We start from the raw sequence: 21,919 nt of genomic DNA, 5'->3' as shown, positions 1-21,919 counted from the left end.
ACAGTAAAATAGACTTTGGAGACTGAGACTCGGGGAGGTTAGGAAGAGGATGAGGGATAAAAAAAGATATATTGGGTACAATGTATGCAACTTTGGTGATGGGTGTAGTAAAATCTCAGACTTCACCACTATACATTTCATCCATGTAACCCAAAACCACTTGTACTCCAAAAGCTATTGAAATTAAAAAGATATTTTTTAAAAAAAGAGGCCAGGTAGGGTGGCTTATGCCTGTAATACCAGCACTTTGGAAGGCTGAGGCGGGCAGATCAGCTTGAAGTCAGGAGTTCGAGACCAGCCTGACCAACATGGTGAAACCCTGTCTCTACTTTAAAAAAAAAAAAAAAAAAAAAGGGCCAGGTGTGCTTGGCTCATGCCTGTAATCCCAGCTACTCAGGGGCTGAGGCGGGCAAATTGCTTGAACCTGGGAGGCAGAGGTTGCACTGAGCGGAGATTGTACCACTGCACTCTAGCCTGGGCAACAGAGCAAAACTCTGTGTCCAAAAAAAAAAAAAAATAAAGAAAAAATTAAAAAAAGAGTTTCTGTTGTACCTAATCTTCTAGCCTATTATTTCTTAGAGATTTTATAAATGCATGTAGCTTTTTTACTCTTGTCGTCTTCAAGTTATTTGCCAAGATTGAAAAATAACCATCTTTCTCCTAATACCTTGGTGAACCTGATAGACACAGTTCATTTTATTGTAAAAGTAGTAAAATTTCTCAACTGATACTCGTTCTTCATTTTTGTGGATTTTTTCGGGGAAGATAGGATTTATTTTTTATTTTTATTTTTTAGTAGAGATGAAATTTTGCTTCATACCTCTTCTCCCAGTTTCCTGGCATTGTGAAATGACAAGGCTTCATGCAGTAACTCAAAATCATTGTTAATAAGGTGATATCTAAAAGATTGAATTTGGTATTCTGAAGTTAGTGTGAGGATGTTAGTCTGTCAATGTGTGAAATGTTTGGAGCTGTGTGAAACGCAATTTTGCTTAGTGTGGTAAGTACAGCTGAAGTATGTGTAAAACTCAGTAGTAGCACACAGAAAGGAGTAATGAATTGTGTCTGGAGGGTCAGGAGAGATCTCACAAAGGAGAGTATCCTTGAATTCTTTGTTCAAGTGGTAGATTTGAAGAAGTAGATTTTTTTTGTTTTTGAGACAGGGTTTTGCTGTAGGTCTTCCAGGCTGGAGTGCAGTGGTGCTGTCATAGCTCACTGCAGTCTCTAAGCTTCTGGGCTCAAGCGTAGAAATAGATCTGACAGTGGAAGTCTTTGCCCAATAATACTGAGATCTTGGAACCTTACTCATTTCAGAAATGGCTCTGGTCTGAATACATTATATGGGACTAAGCTCTTTTAAATGTCTTTATCCCTTAATTCTTTATGCATAAACTTCAGCAACTTCTAAGCTACCACTAGTAAATTTTCACTATAAATTATATACTGGATGATTGAATTTTTAGAATTAGATTTATTCCAAGTATAAGTCAACCTAAATACAAAGTTTTTCTTTACTTAAATATAAGCTTTTTTGGCACTCTTGAAGATTCTCAGTATTTCTGTGGACAGTTATGGCCATCAGGGTGTCTGTTTGAATTCTGGAATTGCCCTAGCGAGCATATAAACTGTGGAGTAAAGCTGGTGTGTGGTCTGACTCCTGACTCTGTCACTTAAGATCTGTGCAACCTTGAATAGTAACTTTGATGCTAATTTTCTACATCTGTAAAATATGGATAAAAAATGCAGAGTTTTTAGCATAGTGCCTGGCATGAAGTAGTGGCTCAATAAATGTTAATTATTACTATTGTTAACTAAATAAGAGTTCCCTAGGTCTCTGGTTTCAAACATATGAGATGTTGGAGACTATGAATACCTTGGGGCCACCTTGAGCTAAGACTAGATGCTCAGGAGCACCGTTTTGATTAGTCATTTATTCATTGAGCATATATTTTTGCATTGTTTTAACTTTGCAAAATACCTAAATCAGTCAATTTTATTTCTATACATATATTTCTATATAGAGGAGATTTTCTATAGGATGACCTATTCTGGGTGTGTCTTTCTGACCTGCAGCTAATCAAGTGACTACAGCTTTGCTAATTTTTTTTGAAAAACCCTAATATTGTAAAACGGTAGTACAGAGGAAATAAGCTGTTGGTCAACTTCTAAATTCTGGCACAGGTTAGATTTGCCTAAGAGCAAATCATATAGCAAGAGTTGATGAGATAACTTTTCTTATAGCTTCTAGCCTGGGTAAGTTTGTCTCACTTGGTATCAAGTCAGAGGAATCTGAACTATAGAACCAAATTGTAGGGAAAGATGACTAAGGGTTCGTGATGTCTTTCCCCGCCCCCCCCCCCCCCCCCCCCCCCAAAGGAGTTCTAGCTGTAAAAAGCATCATGGTTTAAAAGTTATCAGGCATCAGTGAAGGCAGCAGAAAAGTCAGAAACTAATATAGCCAAGTCTAGATTATATCTGTTATAATCTTTTTAGTTAGAAGATTCTAGGTTCTAGAACCAGGTCTGTAAAATGTTGAGAGCCCTCTAAGTAAACTCCATTATTGTTGTGTAATTGATTTTTCTTTTTCTTCTTGGACATACTCTTCTTTAAAGAGAGTATTCCCCCCTCTACCCCAGGTAGTATCTATCTTTGGGTTTTTGAGAACAATAGTATTCTTGTGCTTTAGGTTCTGAGTTGCTGACTTGAGGGAATTTGATACACAGGAGTCCCCAAGGCCCCCCCCCAGTGGATACCTGAAACCATGGATAGTACTGAACCCTATATATACAGGTCAGGCATCCCAAATCTGAAATCCAAAGTGTTCCAAAATCTGAAACCGACGTGACACTCAAAAGAAATGCTCACTGGAGCATTTTGGATCTGTGGATTTGAGATGCTCAACTGGTAAGTATAAAACAAATATCCCCAATAGGAAAAACTCCCTATTCCCATTAGTTTTTACTTGATATTCTGAATTCTTAAGTGTGTGTGTGTGTGTGTTTTTTTTTCCTCATTTGGGGATAGCTTCTATATTTATGAGAGAAATTAATGGGAAATTTTGAGATGGTAACTAGAAATTGTCTTTGCAGTGTTAAATTTATAGTTGCGAGGCTACTAGGCTGGGTGGCTCTAGCTGTTTAAGTTCCTATCTGAGCAAACCAAAGCCCAACTTAGAAAGTAAAAGGAAACTCGATATTTTGCCAACTAGAAACCACCTAACTAATCTCCAACTAGTATCTTTCCACTCTAACCAATGAGATATGTTTTCTTTGTCTTCCTTCTGTGTTCAGCATGTAAAGCTTGCAGCCCACACTGCTGCAAATGAAACTCTTCAAACCTCTACCTGATTGATGACTCATTCTTTGCCCAGATAAAGTCTTTTATTTTGTCTGTTTTTGCTTTAAACAACAGAGGAACATAAATTCTGTTAATTGATTGTATGAATATAGCAGTGAAAATTCCCTGTAAGGCTTTGATTATCAGTATTTTAGGAATATAGATCTTTTTAAAACATCCCCTTTAGCTTTTAATGTGTTTTGGTTAAATAAGGTGATGTATGTGTCAGTATAATGCCAGGCTCACTGAAGTTACTAACTAAATGTTAGTTCCTTCAATACAGATATTCATTCCCTGGGACATGGTTCCAAAAGTAGATTATCATAAGAATTCTCTGAGAAGCTTTGAAAAGCTACAGATGTCTATGGCATATATTAATATATGGCGTCTATATTAATACATGTATGTAGATGTACACAAACGATTTTATCTACTTTTTCCTTAACATGAACTCCTTCAGATAGAATGGTTGGCTCAAATGATAAATTATTTTTGAGATTACTGATTCATAGAAACAAATCCCGTGCAGAAAGGTCGTATCAGTTTACCCAGTTACCTTTTCCTCACATTTTCTTTAACACTGGGTGTTCCTGAGCTTTTCGTATTTCTCAGTTTGGTGGAGAGGATCTCTTTGTTGGGATCTCTTTGATTATGAGTGAGATTCAGCATTTTCCATAATTTACTGATATCTGCATTTCTTCCTCTCTCCCTCCCTTTCTTCTTTCCTTTCTCCTTCTCCTACTTCCACTTTCCCCTGTCCTGTTCTCCCTTTCCCCTGCTCCCCGTCTTTCTTCCCCTTCTATCCCCCTCCCCTCCTGTTTTTCCTTCTTTACTTGTTTTTGATCTCTGTTCTCTCACGTATGAAGATTCTGTTTTGACCAGCAATAAGTTGAATCATGGGGCTAGAAGATAAGGACTAAAAACAAGAATTGGTGTCCAGAAAAGTGGGGTAATTTTGATTACTGTGCCTGTTGCAAATATGAGCAAGATGTTAAATGTATCATAGATCTGCAAGTTTTTTAATACATATTTTTATCTATTGTCTCATTAATGTTATCTTTGAGAAATGGTTCTTTTCAGTTTGAGAATGGGGGAATTGGATTAAAATTTTCTTACATGAAGAAACCACATATTTTGCTACCATCATTTGGAAACTTCTTATTATGATTGGTTCTGGGTAGTATTGGAATCAATTTGAAATGATGCTGTTAATGACTGCATGTTTTGATTTCTTGACTATGGGTAAATGTGATTAGAACAGAAATCCCTTAATAATAAGGATTCTTTATTCTTTGTGTCCCTAGTGCCTCGTAGTTTCTGGCCCTGATTAGGAGCTTTAGAAGTGCTTACTGACTGTGATTGCTTTTTTATCTGAATCTGCCCTTTCTATCCCATCATTATGATAACATCCATCTTGGGAGTAGTAAAACTGTTGCAAACTGCAGAAACGAACTGTGATTTTTTTTTTTTTTTTTTTGAGGCAGTGTTTTTTTTTTTTTTCCATCCAGACTGGAGTACAGTGGCATGATCATCTTAATAGCTCACTGCAGCCTCGACCTTCCCAAGCTCAGATGATCCTCCCACCTCAGCCACCAGAGTAGCTGGGACTACAGGTACACTCCATCATGCCCAGCTAATTTTTGTATTTTTTGTAGAGACGGGTTTCATCATGTTGCCCAGGCTGGTTTCAATCTCCTGGGCTCAAGGGATCTGCCAACCTCGGCCTCCCAAAGTATTGGGATTACAGGTGTCAGCCACTGTACCTGGCACAAATATCTTTTTCACACACTGCTTTTGATTCTTTTGGGTATGTATCCAGAAGTGGAATTGCTGGTATCGTACAGTAATTCTTTTTTTTTTGTGGGGGCATGGAGTCTTGCTCTGTCACCTAAACTGGAGTGTAATGGTACTATCTCAGCTCACTGCAACCACTGCCTCCCCGGTTCAAACAATTCTTCTACCTCAGTCTTCCAAGTAGTTGGGATTACAGGCATGCGCCACCACACTGGCGAATTTTTTTTGGTATTTTTAGTAGAGATGGGGTTTCACCATGTTGGCTAGGCTGATCTTGAACTGCTGACCTCAAGTGATCTGCCTGCCTTGGCCTCCCAAAGTGCTAGAATTATAGGCGTGAGCCATTGTCCCCAGCCTCTGTAATTCTTTTTTAAATGTTTTGAGGAAACATCATACTGTTTTTCACAGTGGCTACACCATTTTACATTTCCACCAGCACCGCCCAGGGTTCTAATTTCAGCACATTCTTACCAACACTTACTTTCTGTTATTTTTTTTTTTTTTTATAATCATCATCTTAATGGGTGTGAAGTGGCATCTCATTGAGATTTTGATTTGCATTTTTGAAATGATTAGTAATGTTGAGCATCTTTTCTTATGCTTATTGTTCATTTGCATATTTTCTTTGGAGAAATGCCTATTTAAGTCCTTTGCCCATTCTTGAATCAGATTTTTTGTTGTTGAGTTTTAGGGATCCTTTTAAAAGATACTAATCACATGAACTCCATTTTAAGTGATTTATAATTCCGTAACGTATACTTTTTTTTTCTGAGACTTCTATATAGTTTGTATTCTAGTGGGTCGATGGAGTATGATTTTTTTTTAAATAGCTTTGCTGAGGTATGATTGGCAGTAAAAAATACTACATACATCTGAAATGAACAATTTGATTAGTTTTGACATATGTATACATCTGTGAATCCATCACCGTAATTAAGATAGTAAACATACTCATTACCTCCACAGATTTCTTCTTGCCCCCTTGTAATCTTTTCCCCCACTACTACCCATCCTTCCTTGCCTCCAGGAAAATCCTGAATTGCCTTTGGTCACTATAAATTTAGTGCATTTTCTAAAGATTTTTTAAAAAATGGAACTTATAGTGTATACTTTTGGTCAGGGGCTGTCCATTCCTGTGTTTATTTACCATTTGTATATTTTCTTTGGTAAAATGTCTGTTTAAATATTTTGCCCATTATATAAATTGAGTTGTTTGTTTTCTTATTATTGAGTTTTGAGAGCGGTTTATATTCTTGATCAAAGTTGTTTATAAGATACATGCTTTGCAGATGTATTTTTCCTGGACTGTAACTTGTCTTTTCTTTCTCTTAATAGTATCTTTTGAAGAGCACACAGTTTTAATTTTGATGAAGTCCAGGCTATCAGTTTGTTCTTATATGGATTGTGTTTTTGTTTATGTATCTAAGATATATTTGCCTAATCCAAGGGCATAGAAGTTCTCTCCTGGAAGTTTTTTGGTTTTGTATTTAGACCTATGATGCATTTTGAGTTAATTTTTTATATGGAGTAAAAAGTGGATAGAAATTCTTTTTTGGGGGTAGGGACATGCAGTTGTTTCAGCATCATTTACTGAAGTAGTTTGTCCTTTTGACTTTTGTCAAAAATCATTTGATTGTATATGCGTGGGTTTATTTCTGACTCTATTTTGTTCCACTGATCACTTTGTCTTTCTTTTTCTTTTTTTTTTTTGGTCTCATACCAGCTCAATTTTAATTTTAAACTGACAAATGTACAGGTGGAATGAAATTTTAAGCAACACCCTCCAAATTCCTCTTACATGATAAGAAGGAACTGTATGTAATTTTGCTCTATACTAAACAGTAGCTCGGATAGACATAAAACCAATTAAGGATAGACATAAAACCAACTAAGCCTATGTGAAAATCAACTTATAAATGGACCACAACTCCATGATATTGTTTCTGTGCTGTGATTTCTTTGTCTTTCTCGATGCCACTGCCATACTGACTACTATGGCTTTATGTCATGAAATCAGGTCATGTTAACCCATACAACTTCTTATTCCTTTTCAGAGCAATTTTGGCTGTTGTGCTGGTTACCAATCTGTTGCCTCTCATCTTCAAATGCACCCTTTTTGCCTGCTCTGTGAAAATGTATCAGGCCCTTTAAATATTTTTCTTTTGTCAGCTGACAATGTTAAGCTTTGCCAGTACAGAGTGTTGGAGAAACACTGTAGAAAAGTTTTGCGTCTTCATTTCTGTGTACTTGATTAGTGGACTGTAGCAACACACTCAGCTTCTTCAGTGTCAACCCACATTGGCTTCCCCACTCTACAGTTTCTGTAGGGTGCATGTTTTCACCATTATCAGGCTTCTGCAGTGCTCAGAGGGCACCACTACCCAGCACCAGTGACCCAAGGCCAGCAACTTCTTTTACTTCCCCCTCAGGTGGATTTGTAACAGAGTATCTTTGTGAAGAGATTTTACTAGCACCCTAAAGAATGGATTTTTGGCAAGTTCCTCAAGGTAGATTTCCAGTAAGTTCTGCTGGTGCAGCACTACAGCAACTTCTCTGCTATTCAGTGAGAGGACTGTGTTCTCTCCAACAAGGTCTGGATCTCAGCCCTGGGATAGTTTAGGGTTGGCGGAAGCTCTTGCCTTAGTGTTCTGTGTCAACCTAGGGAGCATTAGCTACTCTTAGAGTTCTCTTTATTTCTCATTAGTTAATTGGCTGTTTCTCCAACCCCAGATTAAATAGTTAGTGATCCTTTTTATTAAGCTTTCACTTTTCAAATTACTATGTGGCTTTTCTCTCCTGAATGGCTTTACATTTTCATATGAATTTTAGAAACAGTATGTAAATATTTGATTGGAATTGCATCAGAATCTATAAATGAATTTGAGGGACAATTGACATCTTAACAATATCAAATCTTCTGACTCATGAATAAGATGTCTCCATTTATTTGGATGTTTAATTTCTTTCAGCAGTATTTTATTGTTTTCAATCTACTGATCTTACCCATATTTTATTAGGTTTATCTTTAAGTATTTTATATTTTTTGATGCTTTTATAAATATTTTAATAACATATCAACTTTTTTTTTTTGAGACAGAGTTATTGGCCCGGTGTGGTCAATAACTGTCAATAACTGTCACCCAGGCTGGAGTGCGGTGGCGTGATATTGGCTCACTGTAACCTTCACCTCCTGGGTTCAAGCGATTCTTCAGACTAAGCCTCCCGAGTAGCTGAGATTGCTCAGCTACCACACCCAGCTAAGTTTTGTATTTTTAGTAGAGATGGGATTTTACCTGGTCTCGACTCCTGATCTCAAGTGATCTGCCCTCCTTAGCCTCCCAAAGTACTGGGATTAAAGGCCTGAGCCACGACACCCGGCCAATAACATACAATTTTTAATTATTCATTACTAATGCATATGCAATTGATTTTTATATAGTGGCATTGTATCCTGAAAACCTGCTGTACTCATTCTCGTAGCTTTTTTGTAGATTACATTGGCTTTTCTGCATAGACAAAGCATGTCTTTTGTGAATAAAGAGACTTTATTTCTTCCATTCTAATAAAAAGACAGTCCTTTTATTTCTTGCCTGATTTCACTGGCTAAAACCTCTGGTATAATGTTGAATAGAAATAGAGTGGACATCTTAGTCTTGTTTCTTTTTTTATTTTTTTAATTTTTATTTACTTATTTATTTACTTTTGAGACAGAGTTTAATTTTTTTTTTTTTTTTTTTTTTGAGACAGAGTCTCACTCTGTTGCCCAGGCTGGAGTGCAGTGACGTGATCTCGGCTCACTGCAAGCTCTGCCTCCTGGATTCAGGCCATTCTCCTGCCTCAGCCTCCCGAGTAGCTGGAACTACAGACGCCCGCCACCACACCTGGCTAATTTTTTGTATTTTTAGTAGAGACAGGGTTTCACTGTGTTAGCCAGGATGGTCTCGATCTCCTGACCTCGTGATCCACCCGCCTTGGCCTCCCAAAGTGCTGGGATTACAGGTGTGAGCCACCGCGCCCGGCCCTTAGTTTTGTTTCTAATCTTAGGCGGAAAGCATCTATTCTTTCACAATTAAGTATGATATTGTAGATTTTTTAGGATGCACTTTATTGGGCTGAGGAAGTTTTTTTTCCATTCCTAGTTTTGGTAAAGTTTAAAAAAAAATTAGGGATGGATTTTGAATTTTGTCATTTTTTTTAAATGTGTTGAAATGATTCCATGTTTGTTTTTTTTAAGTTTTTTATTAGCCAGGCGTGGTGGTGGGCACCTGTAGTCCCAGTTACTCGGGAGGCTGAGGTGGGAAGATTGATTGCTTGAACCTGGGTGGTGGAGGCGTCAGCGAGCCGAGATCATGCCACTGCACTCCAGCCTGGGTGACAGAGTTGAGATCCTGTCTCAAAAAAATAAAAAAAGTTTGTTAATATGGTGGATTACATTGCTTGATTTTTAAAGGTTAATCCAACTCTATGTTTCTGAAATAAACCCACTTGGTTATGATGTATATTTGGCTTCTTGATGTGGCCCCACAGTTCACTGATGCTCTTTATATTCTTTTTGTGTTCTTTTCTCATTTTGTGTTATATTTTTGGATCGTCTTTATTGGTATTTTTCCAAGTTCATGAATCTTTGCTTCTACAGCGTCTAATCTGTTGTTCTGTGTAGTTTTTTTATGTTAGATATTATAGTTTTCATCTTTAGAGTTTTGATTTAGATCTTTTTTATATCTTCCTTGTCCCTTAATGTTTTGGCTATGTGAAATACATTTAGAATAACTTTTAGACTAGGCATAGTGGCTCATGCCTGTAATTCCAGCACTTTGGGAGTCTGAGGTGGGAGAATTGCTTGAGCCCAGGTGTTTAGGACCAGCCTGGGCAACACAGTAATACCTTGTCGCTATTTAAAAACAATAATAATTTTTAATGTCCTTGCTTGCTAACATCTGGGTTGGTTTCAGTCAATTGATTGCTTTATTCATGTTTTCATGCCTCTTTGCATATCTGGTAATCTTTAACTGACAGACACTGTGAATTTTACCTTTTTTGAGTGTTAGATATTCTTTTATTATTAGAAATTCTGTTGAATTTTGTTCTGGATATGTAGTTAGAGACAATTTGAGGCTTGCTTTTATGATTTTTTTTAGAAGGCCTGGAGCAATGCTCAATCCAGGGCTAATTACTCTTCACTACTTAGGCAAGACCTTCTTAAGCACTCCACTCAATGTCCTGTGAATTAAGAGCTTTACCAGTCTGGCTGGTAGGAACAGGCAATATTCCTAAGTCTGCATGATTATCCATCACTGTTCTCTCAAATTCTTTCAGATGTTTTCCCCAGCCTCTAGTAGTTGTCTCACACTTTGAGCTAATCAGTACTGTGTTGAATATTTGAGAGGCCTTGCTGCAGATCTCTGGGTTTTGTTCTCTACGTAGCCACCCTGCTACTTTCCCAGGGCTAGCTGCCTTGGTCTTCATGGACTCTAAGCTCTTCTGTTTCATCAACTCAAGTTAGTTTATCCATGCACCTAGCTCCCCTTGGATTTCTTTCTCTTCCCTGGCCTTAGCCTGAAAAGTCTCTAAAGGTTGTAAGCTGGGACTGTTGAAGGTATTGTTTATTTCCTGTCTCTCTAGAATCACTGTTCTTTGTTGCTTGATGTCCAGTTTCTTGAAAAATGTTGTTTTCTATATTATGTTCATTTTTGTTTCGTTTTAAGTGAGAGGACAAACCTGGTTGTTTTACTGCATTCTGACCTCCATATGTAGTGTATTTTTAACCCCATTATTTTCCATTTTTTAAAACTTTTTTTTCCCATTATTTTCAGTGGTAAAAATAATTCTGGTTTGAGAATTACAATTTTTTTATGTTTTGGCACTAGCTAATGCAAGTATCTATTATATACATATTGTATTGGCAATTTTCTTTCTAAAAAATCCCCCCAAACTGTTATTCTGCATATATAGTAATACCTAGGTTTTAAAAAGTATTTTATTTCCAATATCATTTTCAGTTGGTTAAAATGAACTACAGTACATACTAGTGGAGTCTAATTAAATGATGTGAAGAATATAGAAAAATACTTAGAAATGTTTAGAGAACGCATCCTGATAAAATCTGTTAGGAGTACAATTTTTTTTTTTTTTTTTTTGAGACGGAGTCTTGCTCTGTTGCCCAGGCTGGAGTGCAGTGGCCGGATCTCAGCTCACTGCAAGCTCCGCCTCCCGGGTTTACACCATTCTCCTGCCTCAGCCTCCCGAGTAGCTGGGACTACAGGCGCCCGCCACCTCGCCCGGCTAGTATTTTGTATTTTTTAGTAGAGACGGGGTTTCACCATGTTAGCCAGGATGGTCTCGATCTCCTGACCTCGTGATCCGCCCGTCTCGGCCTCCCAAAGTGCTGGGATTACAGGCTTGAGCCACCGCGCCCCGCCGGAGTACAATTGTTTTAATTGTAAAGCTTGGCATTACTGGATGGGAGACAGCTATAGAATACTTAGGTCTTATTGGTGAACATATAGGAAGAGGTTGAAATAAGAGATGAATTACATGAAGAAGTTTTTAAGTCATGGAGGCTTACTGAGATATTGAGAAAAGCAAATAAGTAGACCTAACAAGACAGGGGGCTCAGAAGAATGCATTTGTTTCTTATAGATGGTAGTTGGAGCTAGGGCAATGTAGCTTATGGCTTTGCTTGAAGTAGAAAGAGTTGACTTGGGATAATTGGATTTAAACCCTCTATTTACCACTTGCTAACTGGGTAAGTTTTTTAAACTAAATTTCTGATTTTACATGTGTAAAATGAGGATAAGCATATTTATCTCGAGGGTTGTAGTGAGCATTAAATAGAATCAATTATATAGAAGTATAAAGCAGTATATTTATGTGCTTAATAAGTGTTTGTCTTTGTCTTTATTATTTTAAAGAAATGACCAGAGAAAGCTTTATTTTTCTATTGTATATTTCCCTAGTGATTATATGGACATAGAAGCAGTGCTTACAGTTACCTTGGAACCCATCAAGAAAAAATGATGCAAATTCCTGCCCTGTTGCCCTCCTGGAACATTACATAGTTTGGATGAAAATCAGCCAGAGCGCTGTTAGACTCTATTAGCATAAGACTATGTTAGAAAATAGTGGGCATGGACCAGGCGCGTTGGCTCACACCTGTAATCCCGGCACTTTGGGAGGCCAAGACAGGCAGATCACAAGGTCAGGAGTTTGAGACCAGCTTGGCCAACATAGTGAAACCCCATCTCTATTAAAAATACAAAAATTAGCCGGGCATGGTGGCATGTGCCTGTAGTCCCTGCTACTCAGGAGGCTGAGGCAGGAGAATCCCTTGCGCCCAGGAGGTGGAGGTTGCAGTGAGCCGATATCGTGCCACTGCACTACAGCCTGGGCAACAGAGCGAGACTCTGTCTCAAAAACAAAACAAAAAAAAGAAGATAGTGGGCATGAGAAGGCCCTGAAGGAGAGTTCTAACTTGGAGAAGGATGGTGGAATTTTTTTATAGGGCTTTGACGGGAGGGGTCAGGCAAAGTTCAGTTTGAGGAGTAATTAGTCAAGAATAGGTCTCAGAGGAGCGGAGAATTGATCATGTAGATTAGCAATTATTGGGCAATTTGAATTTTATTAAGAATGTTGGGGCTGGGCATGGTGGCTCATGCCTGTAATCCCAGCACTTTGGGAGGCTGAGGCAGGTGGATAACTTGAGATCAGGAGTTCGAGATCAGCCTGGCCAACATAGTGAGACCCAACATAGTGAGACCCCATCTCTACTAAAAATACAAAAATTAGCCAGGTGAGGTAGTGGGTGCCTGTAATTCCAGCTACTCGGGAGGCTGAGGCAGGAGAATCACTTGAACCCGGGAGGCGGAGGTTGCAGTGACCTGAGATCGTGCCACTGCACACTCAAGCGTGGGCAGCAGAGCGAGACTCTGTCTCCAAAAAAAAAAAAAAAAATCTCAGTTTTTAGTGCCTTCACAGTAGATTTTTTTGTCATTGGCTCTTGCAGCCTTCCTCCTTGTCTTCCCCAGTTCCAGCCCCCCAAGTAGAAGGACCCATTATCTTGCTCATAATTTTAGATTCCTAACTCTTGATTTTGGAAGGCACTGTCTTTGTGAAATTTCAGAGATGAAGGAGTTAAATAATTTGTGATGCAGGAAATTTCTCTCAGTCTTTGCTCCTTGAATTCTTTGTGCAGTTTTTTCTTTGTTTGTTTTAGAGACAGGATCTTGCTCTGTTGCCCAGGCTGGAGTACAGTGGTGTGATCATAACTCACTGCAGCCTTGAATTTCTGAGCTCAAGTGATCTTCCTGCCTAAGCCTCCTGAGTAGCTAGGACTACAAGTGTGTGCCACCACATCTCGGTAAAAATTTTTTGTAGAAATGGATCTTGCTATGTTGCTCAGACTGATCTGAAACTCCTGGCCTCAAGCAGTCCTCCTACCTGTGCCTCCCGAAGTGCTGAGATTACAGGTGTGAGCTACCTCACCCAGCCTGCACTGTGTCTTGGATCCTGCTATGCAGGTGCTCTGTAGTAGAGGAAACAGTAATATATGATAATGAAAAGCTTCGAAGTAGACATCTGGCTGGAAGGGAGATTTGAATAGGGTTTTGCAGCAGCTAGTTTAGTTGAGGACACGTCTTCAACTTAAATTGCAATTGCCTGTTTTCATTTTGTTTCATCCTTCTGTGATGATCCTGGTAGAAGTCAAATGAGATCATTTTTGATAGTTGGTTTGCAGGCTTTGGTGTATGCACCCAACCTTTCAAAGCCTGCCTGTACTTTTCAGGGAACTCAGTTTTGTGACTGAAAGGATCAGCTATTCTCTTCTATCTTTTTAATGCACTACTGGTTTCTAGCAGCAGCTGCTTAACACTGTTCATTCTTGAGTTTGGTGAATTGTTTTCTGTGCTCCATGTGATTTCTTTGTCTTTGTGAGGTACATTTTGACTACAGGTGAGCCAGTTTCCTGTGAATATAATCTATGCCCTGAAATTAAATTATCTTTATCATCTTTAAATATGTAAATCCTCTTATTATCTGCTAGTTTGCCTCTTGCTTTTTGGCTCCTTGTGTTCCTCTTGTAATGCTTGCTTAGCTTTTAATTTAAATACCAGACTGTTTGGTTAGCATCCATAGAAGACATAGGCCTATTCAGGAAAGTGTGACTATTTGGCCACCGTATTTAGGATTATTGGGACATTTCTTTCCAATTTTTCAGAATACAGAAAAAGAGGTGAGTTTCCTGTTCCTTCCTAATCAAGTTCACCATCGACCTTGTACTTTTTGAACCAACTTAAAAAAACAACATGAAGAATAATATATTTACTATTTCTTTTTTTTTGTTTTTCCTGCCACAATATTTTTAATTACGTACAAAGGTCTGACATGGCACCCAGGGACCCATTTCACCCACTGCTCTGTTTGGCCGCCAGTCTTTTGTCTCGCTCTTCAGCAGTGGTGAGGCGGATACCCTTTCCTCGGGGAAGAGAAATCCATGGTTTGTTGCCCTTGCCAATAACAAAAATGTTGGAAAGTCGAGTGGCAAAGCTATTACCATTGGCATCTTTCACGTGAACCACGTCAAAAGATCCAGGATGCCTCTCTCTGTTGGTGATCACACAATTCTTCCCAGGTTAGCACCTCCAGTCACCATACACAGGTTACCAGTGTTGAACTTGATGAAATCAGTAATCTTGCCAGTCTCCAAATCAATCTGAATGGTATCATTCACCTTGATGAGGGGATCGGGGTAGCAGATGGTGCGGGCGTCATGAGTCACCAGATGAGGGATTCCTTTTGTGCCCACAAAGATCTTTATCACTTTGCATAACTTGTACTTGGCCTCCTCAGGTGTAATACGATGTACAGCAAAGCGACCCTTGGTGTCATAGATCAGACGGAAATTCTCTCCCGTCTTGTCAATGCTGATGACATCCATGAATCCAGCAGGGTAGGTTATATCAGTTCGGACCTTGCCATCGATCTTAATGAACCGCTGCATGCAAATCTTCTTTACTTCATCTCCTGTCAGGGCATACTTAAGTCTGTTCCTTAGGAAAATGATGAGGGGGAGACACTCTCTCAACTTGTGGGGACCAGTAGATGGACGAGGAGCAAACACACCGGTCAATTTATCCAGCATCCAATGCTTTGGAGCTGCTACCCGCTTCAGATGCTTCTTGGGACCACGAGCCATGGCTGCGTTAGGCAAGGAAAGAAGACCTCCGTCTTCCAGTGCGCGTAGCTATATTTACTATTTCTACATGAATATACTGACCATAACTATGGAAAATAGATTCGTTACATGAGGCTCTCAGGGTCAGATATCAGTATTTTAGTATTGTCAGGTAGTATTAAGTATTTTTCCGTCAATGATTACAAAGTTATTTTTTATTGTTCAGCAAAATATGAAAATTTCAATAATGTTGCCTTTTCTTTTTGATAGCCAGAGGAAGTTAGAGAACAGATTTATCTAACACTGAACTGTCACTGGCAAGAACCTTTTCTTTGTAACATGTTACTTTGCTTCCTAACCTCATTCTCCTACACCCGTAACAATGGTGAATATGAAGCAAGTGTTCAGTATCCTAGCTTTCTTTAATTTTCTGGGACGTATTTCTTTTAGTCTCCATATATTAAATCTTAGCGAATCTGAAAGGCTTCTTTATTAGCCTTTTTTATTTCTCCCTAAGAAAGTATTGATGATTTTATAGGAATCTCTGCTATCCAGGGATAAAACATGTAATTAAAAAAATTTCAGCTATTGAGGATGTTTTTATAAATGGACAGATCAGTTACTTAAAAACTTCTATAGATTTGTGATTAAATAAAAAATTCCCTATTTGAATAATTGTCCAGGAAATTAACTGTTGATTGTATTTAAGATATAACATAAAAATGAGTCTTAAAATGTGTATAGCTTCATTTGTGTTGATTCATTTTGTAACTTTTTTTGAGTAAAATGCATCATTAGAAAATATATTTGGAATGATATTAAAAAGGATTATGTTTTGTTTATTGGCATCACACATTTATGTCATGTGGATAATAGACTTGTTTCATAGTAAAACAGATGGCATGGCAAGGGAGAAGAAACCTAAAATGCAAGTTTTTGCACAGGTACCAAAGAAATTCAGTGTACTTTCTTTTCAGAAAAACATTAAAAACTCCAAAACCCAAGGAAGAGAAAGCTTCTTGCATTTATATAGCAATTCTTATCGATTAGTTGCAGGGCAAAAATAATAAAATATTAATTATATAGTCAAAAATAGCTTTTAACTGTGAAGAAGTCTTCCTGTCAAATTCTTCTGTTCATTAAACCTACTTTTGATTATTATTTAAATATAATTGGGCAGTTCCAAGAAAAGCTTCAGAACAGCTGTAATTACAGCTGCAGATTTAGTCAAAATAGGGGCTGTACAAGGCTCTTTACTCTCCTTTCGCATCTCTTTCACCCCCACCCCAAATAACCCAAATTTAGTTGTAAAAGTTTTTGGTAAGCTCAGGATTTCTGAAACTGGAGTGCTACGTATTTAACTGCATGCAGATGTGATGATTACATGTGACTTTTAAGGATCCCATAACTTTTAGTTCTTCTATTGCTGTATGCACAGTTAACTGATTTTTGTCAGCTGTGTCTGTATTGAATTTTACAGATACACATATATTTTAAACACAGTTTAGTGATTTTTATCAAGGCCCAGGCATCTGCTCAAACTACTGAGAAGGGTAATAGTTTTCAATCTAAATTTTAGCTAATGTTGACATTATTACAAGTTGACTGGAAACATTTACAAAAGCCTGTATCTGTGTTGAAAAACTATATTTCTTCAAATTTTACTCTACTAGGAAATTGCCTTTGACCTCATTTGAAAACAAATTTGGCAAACCTCTTAATTTTTAGAGAAAGACCTACTATGATAAATCAAAAACTAAATACACGTGTATGTCACATCCCTCCCCGCTCCCAGAGCTTTGATCTAGGGAGTTGATGGCATTCTAAGGTCTGGTTTTTAGTTAATCAGTCAGGGATTATATATAAGGGTTATGGGAGACTGTGGCTAAGACCAAGGTTTAGAGCCTTTTTGCCTTGCCCAGTTAATTACCATTTCTTTTGCAGATGGCAGTTTTGCTGAATATTGATCATAAGATATAATAAAATATCTTGGATTCTCACCACAATTTTACAGTGTTATCTGCTCAGAATCTGGTTCAAAATTGTAGTGACTTGTTGAATTGCACATAGGGAAATTTGAAGAACCTTCTGCTAAAGCCAACAATTTAACACTTTTAGTTAGAAAACCAAGTGAAACTTGCCTGTATTTGCATAGCACCATATTAAAAGCAGTAAGCATATAAAATTGTATAGGACATGGTTCTTACCTCAAAGTACAGTGGGTAGACAAGGTGCAGATATATGCATTAAAATAATACATCAATGATTAGGGTAAATAAACTTAGCTTTAAATCCCCAGACTCAGCACCTCTTTAAATCTTGAATTCTAAACATCGAGACCAACTTTCTTACAGATGAGGAAACATATTCAGAGAAGAGCAGTGAATTGTTTTTAATCAAAGGAGGTTTATAGGTCATTCTAAATATGGGCTCAGGAATGACAGTAGGTAGCAAGTTAACTTTGCTTTTTATATCTTGAATGTCAGCTAATGTTGACTGATTGCTTGTTTCAAGTATTTTTACAGAGAAACTTCTGGTCCTTTTCTCATGCGAATCCAGTGGGAATATCAGCAGCGTGGGGACAATAGGTTATTTTCAGACTGGATGAAATTGCACAGAAGCCATTTCAGAGAATACTGGAGAACTGAAAAGAGTAATAAAACATTCATTAAAACAAAATAAGGGAACTATATTTATAAAATCACATAGTTTTTAAAGCATGAATTGATTTATAGATATGAGGAAAGATAGCAGGTAAAATGTGATAAGGAATATAATTTTGATGATTAAGCATAACTTAATTATGTGAGGAAAAAGGAATTAACAGAAAATCTTTTAGGAAAGTAAATAGAACTTTGAGACTTTAGTAAGATAGGGAAAGTGAAATGTGAAAAACAATTTTATATAGGGAAGCTATAGATTTAACTCATTGTTAAAAACTTGTCATCATCACAATCTTCTTTTGCCTTCTCCCTTACCCCACTGGTTCTCTCTAAGAGAAGCTCTGGTGTCATGTGGTGTGATGTAATATAGTGCTGTAAAGTTCTTATTTTGTCACTTACAACCAGCCTGGTCTTGGAATGAAAGTTTGCTTATGAAGACATAAAAAAATGAATAATTTTGAATTAGTTACTTGGACTTGTGAGCTTCAGTAACTTAGCAAAAAATAAGACTATGTCTTCAATGTGCTTAATTATACAATTTTTGGGACAATCAAGTGAAATCACGTGAAAGTGTTTTAAAAACTGAAGGTAATTTTTTTTTTCATATTACAGCTATAGATTCAATCCAACATGACAAATATTTATGAGTATGTTAAGTTTAGACGAAAGCTGCCTTCTTACTTCAGTTTAGCCTAAAGGTTTTTCTGTACACTGTGAACTGTAACAAGTGGAGGCAGAAACAGACTGTAGCCACACTTGTGCCAGTCACTAAGTTTTGGCCAATCAAATGTAGTCAGCTGTTCGAACTGTGTTCAAATAAGGCAAACACCAACCTGTAACCAGTCCAACTGTTTTTGTATGTCACTTCCTTTTTCTGTGCATCACTTCCTTTTTCTGTACATTGCTTTCCTTTTTCTGTCCTTAAATCTTCCACCATGTGGCTGTGCTGGCGTCTCAGCACCTATTCTGGCTTAGGAGGGTGCCTGATTTGCAAATCGTTCATTGTTCAGTTAAACTCCTTTAAATTTAATTCTGCGGAATTTTTTCTTTTATCAAGTACCTAATATGTCAGACACAGTGTTGTAGACTTTAGAATTCAGGAGAAGGAAGAGAAAGGAAATAAAACATAATGTAAATGTCTATAATATATGAAAGAGTATGAAAAAGGTAATAAGAGATTCAGCTTACCTATATTTTGGCTTAGGCTAAAGAGTTACCCACCTGAATCTGCTCTAAGTCCATGAGGCTTGGTTTACCACAAGTGGCAAAGTAGGAATTTTGACCATTTCGTGTCTCTCTCTCTCCCTCCCCACCTGCTTCCCTCCTCTCCTCCCCTTTATCTCCCCCCTCCCTCTCTGTCTTCCCCTCTCTCTCCCTGCCATAAGGTGAAAGTTTAAACTTGGGCTCTCCAATAGTTACAGATAGGAGCTTGTTGATTTTTTTGTGTACAGGCATGAATCAATGGCCAAGTCAGAGTGCCATAAGGAATGTACAATTTTTAGACTTTGATGACTTTTGCCAATGAGATAGCTTCTAGATTTTAATATCTGCATTGTATACCTTTCCAGGGCATAGAGGATTAAAGGGGGACTTTAGAAACAACTGTTTCAGTCACCTGTGAAGATACTTTTTACAGAATCCCAGACTTAGCTTGACTGCTTTTTATAGTGAGGAATCTTTCTATCATGTAATGCAGACCACTTTATTATGGGCTCCAGTATTTGGAGTTCTTTGTTTTTGTCAGTCCCAAATAACCACCTTCTCCCTCTGTTATTCTGTATTCTTTCCATTTTATTAGATGTACTTTAGGCTTGACTGAAGAGAGAACCTGTTGATGGGGAAGCTAGGAATAGAAAGAGAAGGGATAGGTTCAGGAAGCTTGACAAAAAAGGAAATAATGGTAGTAATAATGGTTAATACTTCTTAGCACTAACGTCTCAGGTACTGTTCTAAATGCTTTTCTTATCTCATAACCTATAGAATTGATGTTTTAATATTAAATATTAATTAAATGAAAGATTAGTTTGATAGTAAATGATAGTATTTACCCTCTGTTACAGACAAAGAAACTGAGCTACAATAATTTGCCTAGTGAAAGGTAGAGTTCTCACTGGGCCATTGATTCTAGAGACCAAACCTTTAACATTGCCATGTATTGTCTCTTAGGGATAACCTTGGAGGCCTCTTTGGGAAAAATTTTCTCCTATTATTTTTTCTAAGTATGATAGTCTTTGGAGATAAAAGATTAATATTTCAAGGCCGGTAATTTGGGTGGAAGTGAGGAGGAGGTGAAGAAACATAAAATTTATTCAATATTTTAAGATTAGATGAAGAGATAAGAAAGGAAGGAACCTGGAAACAGATTAAGTGAATGTAGTATACTTTGTAAGTCAGGGGGAAAGGAATTTTGGTTTAGCTGTTGTAATGACTACATTTTATCATACTATATAAACATGCAAGTTTGATCTACGTATAGTTTAGTAAAAGCTATGGTCATTAATTTATACCCCAGTGCTGTCCATTAGAAATGTAGAGTGAACCTCACCTGTAATTTTTTAACTTTTTGTTAGCTACATTTAAAAAAGCAAAAAGAAGCAGTTAAAATTGGTTTGTTATTTAACGTAATGTATTTAAAATATTTCAACAACTAATCAATATAAAAAATCAATTAGATTTTTACATTCTTTTATTCATATTAAGTCTTTGAAATCCATGTGTATTGTACACTTACAGCACATCTCAGTTCAAACTAACCACATTTCATATGGCTACATTTGGCTACTGAATACCTTACTAGACAGTGCATTTACATATCGTTAGAAGAGAAAAGGTTTATTGTAGTTGCTATGTTCATAAAAAGTTTCTGATTGAATTACAAGTAGATGGCTTATTCTCCCTCTGTGTGTAACAAACAAGGAGTGAAGAGGAATCTGGGACTGCAAAGCATCACTCTTCAGTTGTATCCAGAGAATCTGCTCAGGAGGGGCAACATTTTTTTTTATTTTTTATTTTTTTAAATTTTACTTTTAAGTTCTGGGATACATGTGCAGAACATGCAGGATTGTTGCACAATATGCCATGGTGCTTTGCTGCACCTGTCAACCCATCATCTAGGTTTTAAGCCCCGCATACATTAGGTATTTGTCTGAGGAATGAAACTATAAACATATTAAATCCTATGAAAAGAAAAAAAAGTAAGGTTCTGAAGGGTTCCAGAATTCAGGAGAAGGAAGAGAAAGGATATTTTTTATACTTAAGGAAGTGGGGAGGAAGGTTTACCAAATATTTAGGTTTCCTGCTGATTGAGGCTTTGTTGTATAGTTAGAAGGACTTCCAAGAGACTCCAGAATTTCTGCTGTCATAGTTCTGGGCTCTGGTTTTACCTAAAGACCTCTCAGTTTTTTTTTTCTCTAGACAGAGCTCTGTAGGAGAGGCACAAAGTTCTTACTTAGTGTGAAATATGGTGTTTGTTGGTTTAGGGACTTTGTGCCTCTTTCTGGAACCTTTCAGAACCTTTCTTTTTTTTCTTTTTATAGGATTTAATACGTTTATAGTTTCATTCCTCAGGTAGGAATTACTAAAGTTTGCTTTTCCCTTTAAAAAAAAAACCCAGTAAATTAAATAATCACATTTTAAAAACTAGCAAATCTTTCCTAACTATGATAGTTAAAAAAAAAGTTATGTATTCTTTGTGAAAATTTAGGTAATTGAGATACCTGCTTTTACATGTTAAATGAACAGGTCTCAAGCAGGATTTTCACTTTGGCGGCTTCTTATTGCACTGGGGTTCCTTGGGCAGGAGCACTCTAGTGAATCATCACTTCTGGTTTGGATGTGGTAGTACTGGAGATTTTGTTTCCTTTAAGGAGAGTGGGAACAAATGGGAGTTATGTGTTCCTGCAGGCTACGGTCCATTTGTATATTGCTCTTTATCTATGTATCATATTTTATTTGA

The 21,919-nt window shown here is 37.4% G+C and overlaps 1 protein-coding gene and 1 pseudogene across 6 annotated transcripts in view; one reads left to right on the top strand and one right to left on the bottom strand.

Annotated features, from left to right (window-relative positions):
* FUT8 (fucosyltransferase 8) overlaps positions 1-21,919 on the top strand; it is a 357,961-nt gene that overhangs the window by 79,489 nt on the left and 256,553 nt on the right. The window lies entirely within an intron of this gene.
* LOC104678439 lies at positions 14,469-15,364 on the bottom strand (annotated as a pseudogene). The gene has a single exon (XR_750186.2). The product of XR_750186.2 is annotated as a 40S ribosomal protein S4, X isoform-like (transcript).

Source organism: Rhinopithecus roxellana, chromosome 5 (assembly GCF_007565055.1).
Source record: "Rhinopithecus roxellana isolate Shanxi Qingling chromosome 5, ASM756505v1, whole genome shotgun sequence".
Lineage (NCBI taxonomy): Eukaryota > Metazoa > Chordata > Mammalia > Primates > Cercopithecidae > Rhinopithecus > Rhinopithecus roxellana.
Note: the sequence above shows the minus strand (reverse complement) of the source record. Positions and strands in the feature narration are given on the sequence as shown.